This window comes from Benincasa hispida, chromosome 4, assembly GCF_027475165.1.
Source record: "Benincasa hispida cultivar pf3 chromosome 4, pf3_genome.v1.1, whole genome shotgun sequence".
Taxonomy (NCBI): domain Eukaryota; kingdom Viridiplantae; phylum Streptophyta; class Magnoliopsida; order Cucurbitales; family Cucurbitaceae; genus Benincasa; species Benincasa hispida.
In genome coordinates, this window is record NC_143481.1 from 50,109,674 (window position 1) to 50,121,136 (window position 11,463).

The following is an 11,463-nucleotide window of genomic DNA, read 5'->3' on the forward strand; positions in this document are numbered from 1 at the left end:
TATGATTGAAAAAAATGGTCTCGTATGTTTTACTTAAATTGTAGACGGATTCTTGAGTTTTTAAATTCGACATTTTAGTCCTTGAAGTTTAGGATAATCTAGATTTTGGTTTTTGTTGTTAACACTGGAGATGTCCACGGAGTGGGGTGGGGTCGGAGATGTTATTCCTTGTCCCCGTCCCCGCTCCCTATTTCATTCTCCATCCCTGTGAAATTTTCCACGGGGATCAAGGCGGGGATCGGGTTCCCTGCAGGGAATTTTTCTCCATTAATTTTTTTTTTTGGAAAAAACGATTAATTTAAATCATTAATGTGGGAAAATTTTAAATAAATAATTAACTCTATCTCTAAGTTGTTTACTATGGTTAGTTTTGCATGACAATTTAAATTTATAGATAAATTACTCAAATTTTGGCCTAAAAAAACTAATCAATTTTTTCAGTAGAAAGAAATAAATATAAATCAAATTATTGTATATAGTCTAAATGTAAATATTCAATTTAAACATGTTCATTATCTTGACTAATAAACGATCAAACTTGAAGTTGAACTGTAACGTTTATATAATAATAATAATAATAATAATAATAATAATAATAATAATAATAATAATAATCATAACAATCATAACTTAACATTAAATAATTATACTAAATAATAATAGAGGCTACCTGGGGTGAGGATCGGGAATGAGGTGGGGGCGGGGATGGAGATGGGGAATGCATTCCCCGTCCCCCTCCCCATTTAGCTCACATAAGAATTTTTCTCACCATTCTCCGCCTAACTGGGGAATCCTCGCCCCTTTTGGGGCGGGGCAAGCATCCTTGCAGGAAAATTGGACATTTCTAGCTAACACTTTTGGTCCTCGTGTTAGCTTTCTATTATATTGAATTGATCAGACAATATTTTTTTATTATGCTTTTTAAGCTAACATGAAAAAAATATTACTATTATTAAATAAAAAAATTAAAAAGATTGATTTTCTTTTTCTCTCTTCTTTTTCTCCCTCTTCCTTCTTCTTTTTTTCCTCCTCCTCACACCTTTTCCCTCGTTCCATCTATGGTTGCCACGCCACCTAATTTTTTCTTTTCCTCTCCTTTTTCCTCTCTATTTCCCTTATCCTCTTTCTTCATCCTCTTCCTTTCTCTCCTTAATATTCAAAAAAGATATTTGAACAAGGGAAGGATATGGAATGAAGATGTTTCAGAGTTGAATCCAATAGGAGATCATCGTCATCTCAGTTTTGGACCAGGTTTTTACTCTTTCTCTCTCTCTTAGGAAAGAGAACAAGAACAAGATATTTGCTCTTTCTCTCTCTCTTAGGAAAGAGAACAAAAACAAGATCAAGAAAGAAAAGGAAAAATTGACATTTTTGGCCTCATTAAAGTTTTACTTTGATTCTTTAAAAAAAAAATGTATTTTCAAATCCTCAATTTTCACCAGATATATGAAAAGACCACTGTATCCTGAGTTAAAATGTGCTATTATATTCCAACTAACTCGAGATTATTCTTGTATCTTATGTGGTTATTTGATTATTTTATAGGTTTCGAGCACCTAAAGGGCAAAATGAAGCGTTAGTGACAGAATGAAGTTAAAACAGGTCAAAATGGAGCTTAATTGCATCAAATGGGAAAGAAAAGATCAAAACTATTATTTTGCCCCTAAAGATGACCCAGTCATGTGGTATGCCCGACGCTGCAAGACAGAGAGCACCAATTTGGTGCACGACGCAGAGCACCGTGGTGCTTCGAAGTGGGACGTGCGCACAAAAAGCCTAACACCTCAATGCTACCCCTGCGCTTTGGCACTCCACTACAAATTTGAAGAGCGCCACGATGTCATTACAATTTAATAAAAGTAAATTTTAGTCACCGAGTTCATAGTCTCTGATCCTAGTCAATTTTCTTTGGTTTTCTCTCCACTTTTTTCTCTTGTTTTTTTTTTAAATTTAAATTTTGGATGTATCCAAACTCAATCTTGTTGATCATGATGTCAGCGAGGAGCTCAGGTACTCATTCTAGCTTAGGCGTAGAGTTTGTTTTTCCCTTGATATTGTAACTTGTGAGATTTAAATCAATTGCTATAACTTTATAAGTCTTTGGATTCTTTTTCTACCTTACATGTTTATGATTATATCACTGCTGGAAGTTGTATGATCATTAGCTAGGTATCAGACCACAATACATAACATATAATTGTGATTAGATCTAAAGTAGCAAAAGGTTATATTAGCTTGTTAATTGTTGCATGTAATAGTGAACATTATTCTAATCAATCTAGGAAGAATTATGATGAATATTGGTATAGATTGTTCCTAGTTGATATTCACCTTATTGAAATTCCCTATTTGTAATGCAGTTAGTTTTAATTCATTTGATACTTTTCATCTAATTGAATTAGCTAATTTGATTAATTGGACCCTCACCTAGCTTTTCTAGGTGAGTTGGCTAAGCTTAGACAATGTAGAAATTAATCTGATGAATCTGTGATCAAGTTATAATTCGAGGAAAAAATCGAAAGCCTAGGCTAGACCATTTAATCATTTGAATTTAAACTTTTCTTATTTTTCTTGCAATTCACTTTTTTGCACCAAACCAATTTCAAAACCCCCTTTTGGTTATGTTGGACTGTTAACAATTTAATAGAGAAATTCAAAGGTTCCTGAGTTCGACCCCTTACTGCCTTAGTACAACTGAATTAGAGTAGAAAAACGAACAATTATTTGATTGAGTCGAAAGCCTCGCCAAATTTTGGTTTTTCATACCCTTTGTTTTTATTCACATCAAAGATTCAAAATTTCCTTTCTTCCTCCTTCACGAACTTTAGAGAAAATCCTCACGTTCCTTTCAATTGTTCTTCAAATTTTCGGTTGGATTTCATTAGGTTTTGGTTTTGGATTTCATCAAGTTCCTTTATGAAGTTGTTTCATGAATTAGGCTAGTATTTTCATACATTTTATTGGGTTTTTGAAGTAGATTTGTTCATTGTCCTTGATTCCATGCATTTTTATTTTTATTTTATACAAAATTCTTGATAAATATTGAATTTCAATCTTGTCTGAGGTTTGATTAAAAAAGATTGAAGCTTTCCTCAGTTTATACGTTTCTGGGCACTTGTATGTGTATATTTCTTAAGCATACGTTTCTACATGTATTGTGAAATTGTTGGCTATTGGATTTATTTTAGGGCATATTGGCAGCATCTGAGTTGATTATATACATAAGTAACATTTTTTAGCTAAAATTCTGTGGGTTTAACTTTTAGAATCGATGAAGTTTGATCGGACACATGACAAGACATGATCAAGAAAGGCGAACGCTGAGGTGGGAATCTATCTCGGGGACCCAGGCATATGATTTTGGAAAATGCTTGGTCCCATACCTGATTAGGTTTGACTAGGTAGGGGGAGTTCAACATGGGATGGGAAACTGGCCCAAGGACTAGGGCGAAAGATTTTTTGAAAATGTCCTGACCCCCCACCCGGTCGAGGTTGTCTGGGAAGGAAAACCAGGAAAGGGTGATTAGCTTGGGGTGGGAAAATGGCCCGTGAGGGGCTGACTAGGTAAGGTATGCCTGGAAAGAGGGAATTGACCAGGGGATCGAGACAAATAATTTTGGATTTTGCTTTAGTCCTATACCTCATTGGGCAAACTGGGGCTACTTGGGTGTTTTTAAAATGTTACTTGTTTGGAATTCTACCCGGTTTGTTCCTGGCCGAGATTTAGCAGGTATAGACCATTGCATTTAATTTTTGTTTCTTTTCACACACATTTTAATTTATGATCCTGTCTTTGATGAATAATGGATGTTATAATAGAGTTAGAAATGAATATTCATCCTAACAATCATTTTCCTACAACTCTTTCATGTTGCTCTAATATAGGAAAAGTCGCCTTCAAAATTAGACACTGACCCTTACACAATTAACCATATTTAGACAAACATGTTTTAATCATTTCTTGGACACTAACATCATATTTTATGGGCCATTGATCCACTATATTCCTTTTAGAGAGGTGGAAGAGCCTAGGAGGGTTGTCATTAGTTTTAGTCTTTTAGTGACTAAAATGTCTTTCGACCAAAGAGAGTTTAACCTTGTTACAGGATTAAAACAGTGAAGGAGAATTTTGAGGAGAGGAAATACTTGTGTCAAGTTAGAGCTAAGTATTTGAATGACGATGAGGTTATGAAGAGATATGAATTGGATGCCATTTGTCTATCCCTTGAGTTTGAGAATGATGATGATGTAGTGAAAATTGCTTTTTTTTTAAAAAAATAAATTATTGAGCTTGCTATGATGGGTAGAGAGAAAAAAATGGATTTGACATACTAGATACCATAGATGATTGGAATTAGATTGTTGTTGGGAATGTCCTAGAACTCGCAGTTCGTGTTAAAAATTCTATTTTATCAATAACAATGACTTGTTGATTTTGCATCTTATTATGAAAATCCAATAAACGCATCCTTGACTATAGTTTGAATGCTGTAACTTTATGTAGTGTCATAAACAGGATCAAGTTGACAGTATATAGCCTAAATGGTTTAATAAGTATATGGATGAAATTGGGTATCTCATCTTGGTAACACTATTGGATGTGGCCCACTCTGTAGTTGTTACAAGAAGTTATAAGGTGCTACAAACGATGTGATCTACAAATCGTTCATGTTGAGACATGAGAGTGGGGGCATCCTATGCAATGAGTTTGCATATAGACTGGACCACGAAAATAGTCACTTTTCTTTATAACGACCGTTTACTGTTAAAACTGACTATTTCATTTATTATATCTAACCTAGGTTAACTCGATCTTAATCCTGAGCTAGCTATGAACTCCTGTTTGTTCGGGATTATTCTTTGATCTGCAAACGGTGAGAGTAGTCTAACAGCACTGCTCAATAAGCTTACCATTTTGGGGATAAGACCAGATGAATAGCTGGGGACATAGTCTTGCAAGATGGAATTCACTCCTACCCTATTTAGGGTTAGTAGATAGGTTGTTCTCTTAAGTACTGACTCCAGGTCTTGAACAAACGGGGCCCCACCTTCTCATGATAGAGAAAGGATTTGATTTATAGACATTATGAATCAGAATTGTTCATTAGAGGATCAGTAGAAACTTAAGGAACAAGATGTAGTCATAGAGGTAAAACGGTTTTTTTTTACCTGGCTGTGATTACGAACAACCTATGAAGGATCGATTTACTGGTTATGGTTATTAAGTGGACATAATATATCTATAGTGAAGGGAGTTCAATTATGGGCTATAGTGGAGTGTCCCATTAGTTAACGGACGGGGTTAGATTGGACTAATGAGTTTAGCTGATTAATCTCGAATCATTGGAGCCCATGATCTGTAGGTCCGCGAGGTCCCCTTACTAGCTCGTATTGATAAGCTTTAGGGTAGCTTGAGAAATTAATTTGAAATGTTCAAATTAAACAGAACAAGAGAAAATATATTTAAATATGATTTAAATATATGAAGATGATTATTGTGCAAAAATTAATTTAATATTTGATATTAAATTAATTAATATTTTAAATTAATTTATGAAATTAATTAAAGAAAATCATTTTTGTATTAAAATGGTTTTAAAATCATTTTTTTGTTTTAAAAAGAAAATGGAAAACGATTTTGCATGGTTGCACAAAATGGGGATTCAATTTTCTCTATTACCTTCATCTTCATGCTCACACAAAGGCCATTATCCTCTCTACTTTGATTCTCCAAGCATGAGCTACAAGCCATGTGTCACAATCGCTCTTTCGGAAGCTTCTCTTAGCGATTGTGCGGCACTTGTTCCCGCTCACGAACAAGTCAGCCAACTCGAATACGGACTACCGGTGGCACACCGAGTGCCTTTCGCAACCTCCACCCCCGTTTTAGGGAAAACAGTTTTAGAAAACGGGTTTGGAGAAAAGGTTTTCGTAAGAAGTTTTTGTGACTGTGAATAAAGAAAGAAAGATTGTAGTAGACTAGAAAGCAATAAGCAACAACAACAGCTTTATAGAGTACTACTCCGGGTATGAGGAAGTGATGGTTAGTCTTATCCCCATATAGTGCATTCTGAACAGAAAGCCAACTGGCTCCCTTGCATATGCAAAAGGGCGAGTGGTCACTTACAATGAAAATGTAAAGAAAGCAAGCTAACTAAGCTAATACAATACAAGATATGAAAGTATGCTAGAAGGGGGTTGGATCGGGCATGCGGCCATGGGCAAGGCCCTAGACAAGCATGATCGTGACATTCTCCCCCACTTAATTGGTTGACGTCCCCGTCAATTGACCTTGTTCAAAATCTACGATGGCTGGAGCTGCATTCTTCAAATATTCGGCCCGCTCCCAACTGATCTCTTCGTCGGGGAGATCCTTCCATTTTACTAAGAACTCTGTCAGTTCTCGTCTAGGTCTTCCAATACGGCGTGTACGTTTATTCAGGATTTATGCAACTTCTTTCTCAGCGGAGCTCTTCATCGTGACTGGTGGGCGCCTTAGCATGTTTCGTTGTTCGTCCTCGGGATCGGGATGATAGGCCTTCAGGATACTCACATGGATGACAGGATGAATCTTCATCCATGAGGATAACTGAACCTTATATGAGGTTCTCTCGACCTTCTCAATTACCTCCACTGGACCTTCATATTTCCTTACTAGCCGTTGGTCTCTCTGGCCTCAGAAACGAAACTGTTCCGGTCGTAGCTTGATCAGGACCTTATCCCCGGCTTGAAACTCGAGGGCCCTCCGCTTCTTATCAGCCCACTTCTTCATCATTCTTGATGCTTTTTCTAGGTAGGCGCGAGCTATCTCAGAGGTTTTGCTCCACTCTTTAGTGAAGTTATGTACCTGAGGACTTTTGCCTGCATAAGGGTAGTCCACCAAGTGTGGCATGAGTGGCTGTCTACCGCACACCACTTCGAAGGGCGTTTTTCTGGTCGCAGAACTCTGCTGGCTATTGAAGCTGAACTGAGCCACATCTAACAACTGAACCTAGTTCTTCTGCCTAACGTCGATAAAGTGACGCAGATATTCCTCGAGCATACTATTGAAGCGCTCCGTCTGGCCGTCAGTTTGGGAATGATAGCTAGAGGAGATATTCAATGTTGACCCCAATATTTTGAACAATTCTGTCCAGAATGTCCCAGTGAATCTTCCGTCCCGATCGCTAATAATGCTCGCCGGGACGCCCCATAATTTCATGATGTGTTTGAAGAACAGCTGGGCAGTCATCACGGCTGTGCACATTTTCGGCGTCAGGATAAAAGTGGCATATTTTGAGAACCAGTCGATGATAACAAGGATCGATTCAAACTCTCCCACCTTGGGAAAATGGGTGATGAAGTCGAGAGACACGCTCTCCCATGGTCTAGAGGGCACAGGTAGGGGTTCCAGCAGACCCGCTAATTTCGCCCTTTTGACCTTGTCTTATTGGCAGACAAGGCAAGTCTTGGTAAATTGCATGACATCGTCTCGAAGGCTTGGCCAATAGTAGCCTTGTTTCAGAAGGGCATAAGTCCTCTGCCAACCATTATGTTCTGCCCACGGTGTGTCGTGACACTCCTTCATCAGCGACCTTCGTAACTTCCCGGATCTGGGGATGTAAAGGCGATTTCCCTTGGTGTATAGTAGATCGTCTTCCACCCAAAACTAGCGTGTCTTCCCCTCTTTGGGCAACTGTATAATGGCCTGCGCCGCTGTGTCGTTTGTCAAGTGAGTTTTGACAGTTTCTCGTACTGTTGCACTCAACGTACTTGCTTGTAGGCGGGCGAACATGCACAGGGCCGCATGTTCGTTCTTTCGGCTAAGAGCATCGGCCGCTTGGTTACTTTTCCCCGGTCTATGTTCGAATTGGAAGTCGAACTCTGCTAGACACTCCTGCCACAGTGCTTGTTTCGACGACAACTTCGGTTGGTTAAAGAAGTGGCAAATGGAGTTGTTGTTCGTCTTGACCACGAACTTGGCCCCCAAGAGATACTGTCTCCAGGCCCTCAAGCAGTGAACTACTGCTAACATCTCTTTCTCGGAGGCGGCATACCTCCATTCGGCATCATTTAGTTTCCTACTCTCATACGCGATGGGGTGTTCGTCTTGGAGGAGGACACCGCCCAACGCGAAGTCAGAAGCATCAGTCTCTACTTCAAATGGCTTGGTCACGTCGGCAATTCCGAGGACCGGCCCCTCAATCATCACCTTCTTTAAGCCCTCAAAGGCGGCTTGACATTTAGGAGTCCAGCTCCATTGGCTATCTTTCTTCAACAGTTCGGTTAATGGCCCTGTTCTTCTCGAGAATCCTTCTACGAACCGCCTATAATAGTTGGCTAGTCCGAGGAAGGATCGTAATTCGGTCACGGATGATGGTACCCTCCAGTCTCTGATCACGGCCACCTTGCCCTCTTCTATACCAATTCGACCACACTCAATCACGTGGCCAAGGAAATTTATGCGCTCCTGAGCAAAGAAGCACTTCTCTCTCTTTACATACAACTGATTTTTCCTCAGCTTTTCAAAGACTAGTTGGAGGTGATGTCGATGGTCCTCCAGCGAGGCACTATAGACCACAATGTCATCGAGATACACTACGACGAATTTGTCGAGGTATTTGTGAAACACTTGGTTCATTAAGGTACAGAAAGTTGCTGGAGCATTGGTGAGGCCAAAGGGCATCACGAGGAATTCGAAGGCTCCATATCTCGTGACACAGGTCATCTTAGGTTCGTCTCCTTCAGCAATTCGGACCTGATAATATCCCGACCATAGGTCCAGCTTCGAGAAATACTTAGCGCCGTGAAGCCAATCAAATAAGTCAGTAATGATGGGAAGGGGATATTTGTTGCGGACTGTGAGCTTGTTCAAAGCCCGATAGTCGATGCACAACCGGAGGCTCCCATCCTTCTTCTTCTGGAACAGTACTGGGGCTCCGTAAGGGGTCTTCGCCGGTCTGATAAATCCTGCATCTAGCAATTCATCTAACTATTTTCAGAGTTCGGCCAATTCTGGCAGGCCATTCGATATGCATTCTTGGCAGGCGGCTTTGCCCCTGGTAACAACTCAATCTCATGGTCAATCCCCCTTTGTGGGGGTAAGAACTTGGGCAAGCTTTTAGGCATGACATCTCGATACTCTTCCAAGACAAATAGAACATCTTGGGGGATCTTCTCTTCAGTGGATTCAACTGATTCTATCGGGATGGCCATGAGCGTGGGTTCACCGTGGGCCAGGCCTCTCTTCAATTGAAGGGCTGAGATCATTCTCACCCCATTTGGCTGCTTGATACTGGCTTGAACTATGGTGGGTGTAGATCTGGTAATGACTAGACATTTGGCGAGGGGCATTGGTATGACTTTATGTTCAAGTAGGAACTCCATCCCTAATACCACGTCGAAGTCATCCATCTTGACAATCACGAAGTCAACGAGGCCCTTCCAGTCTCCTAGCTTCACCGGAGTTCTCTTCGCTATCCCCGTAATCAGTAAGGCTGCAGAATTCACAGCTTTCATCTTCCCTGCATCTCTTTCTCAGGTCAAGTTCAGGCGGTGGGCTTCCGTTTCAGCCATGAAGTTATGGGTGGCCCTAGAGTCGACCATAGTGTTCTTGGCCGATCTTTGGTTGACCCAAGCGTCCACATACATGAGTCCTTTCTCTAGTGGCTCTGTCGCCTTTCCCATTTTATTCTGAAGCACAGATAAGAATTTCAATGCCCCCATCCTGGGATTCTCAATTTCTGCAGCTGGCTCGATTACCGTCTCCTCCAGTTCAGCCTTGTCTTCACAGGCAGAGGCTAATGTGGCTTGAAAAGCATTGAACGCGGTTCGATTTGGACATTCGCCCGCCTTGTGTGGCCCTCTACATATGAAACAAGACAGGGGGCGATTGTAATTATTATGCTATTGTGGCGGCCCCCGCCAGTTGTTTCCTGATCTCGTTTGGGATGATTTATGGTCCCCCCCTGTGTTCTTGTCTCCTCCCCTAGGTCTGGGAGGATTGGAACGACTATTTCTGTTTCCCCCATTTGAGGAAGTTGACTGCTTCCTCACATCTTGCGAGTCAGTGCTAAGGTCGTATAGCCGTTCAGCTGCCGCATAGGCAGAGGGGAGATCCTGTACTCTCTGTTTATATAGTTTTGATTTCGCCCACGGTTTCAGCCCTTCAGTAAAGCAAAAGACCTTGTCTTTTTCAGACATATCTCGTATGTCCAACATGAGTCCTTCAAACTGTTTTACGTAGTCCCTGATGTTACCCGTTTGCTTCAGCTCTTGGAGTTTTCGTCGAGCCAAGATCTCAACATTTTCAGGGAAGAACTGCGAGCGAAGTTCTTGTTTCAATTTGTCCCAAGTATCAATAGTGCATCGTCCTCCCTGTATGTCTGTAAATCGTGATCTCCACCTCAGTTTTGCATCTTCAGCCAGATGCATCGTTGCTAGTGTGACTTTCGACTCTTCAGTCACTGTGTTCGTCGCCTTGAAGTATTGCTCAAGATCGAAGATAAAATTTTCCAGGGCTTTTGCTTCTCGCACCCCACAGAAGGGTTTCGGTTCTGGGATTTTTATTCGACTTACTGCCATTGCTCCCCCAGATGGGGTTTGGTTTCCTACCGCTCGGATGGTGAGATTCACCCTAGTACTCACATCCGCTATTTCGGCTCTGACAATGTCAAGGGCCGACCGAAAGTCTTCAGACAAATCGGTTACCATCTGAAGTATTGCTTTTTGGGAGCCGTCCAACTCTTCGACGCGCTCCTCTATGTGGGCAACAGAGCCTGATGAGCTATCGCCATGTTCAAAGCTACCGGACCATGCTGTTTTAGTCTCGAGGGTCTCTACCCTCATCATCAATTCTCTGACGGGTAATCTGTCTAGGCGTCCCACTACCGCATCAATTCCATCGACTTTCTTAGCAACTTCTTGTAACCGAGTCTCTAGGAAGCGAACACTATTCGGGACCTCTCTCAGGTAGAGCATTTGCTCTTCTATCTCTACCAACCTATCCACATGGGACTTGTTTAGGTTCTTCGTCACCGACATGATCATTGATCTTCCCTCTGTGAGCCAACCTGGCTCTGATACCAACTGTCACAATCGCTCTTTCGGAAGCTTCTCTTAGCAATTGTGCGGCACTTGTTCCCGCTCACGAACAAGTTAGCCAACTCGAATACGGACTGCCGGTGGCACACCGAGTGCCTTTCGCAACCTCCACCCCCGTTTCAGGGAAAACAGTTTTAGAAAACGGGTTTGGAGAAAAGGTTTTCGTAAGAAGTTTTTGTGACTGTGAATAAAGAAAGAAAGATTGTAGTAGACTAGAAAGCAATAAGCAACAACAACAGCTTTATAGAGTACTACTCCGGGTATGAGGAAGTGATGGTTAGTCTTATCCCCATATAGTGCATTCTCAACAAAAAGCCAACTGGCTACCTTGCATATGCAAAAGGGCGAGTGGTCACTTACAATGAAAATATAAAGAAAGCA

General features: G+C 41.0%; 1 long non-coding RNA gene across 1 annotated transcript; it reads left to right on the forward strand.

Annotated features, from left to right (window-relative positions):
• Positions 1-1,152: 1,152 nt before the first annotated feature.
• On the forward strand, positions 1,153-2,099 carry LOC150036780 (uncharacterized). Its single transcript, XR_016528911.1, has 2 exons — positions 1,153-1,251; positions 1,546-2,099. It is a non-coding gene; the product is annotated as an uncharacterized LOC150036780 (long non-coding RNA).
• Positions 2,100-11,463: the final 9,364 nt, after the last annotated feature.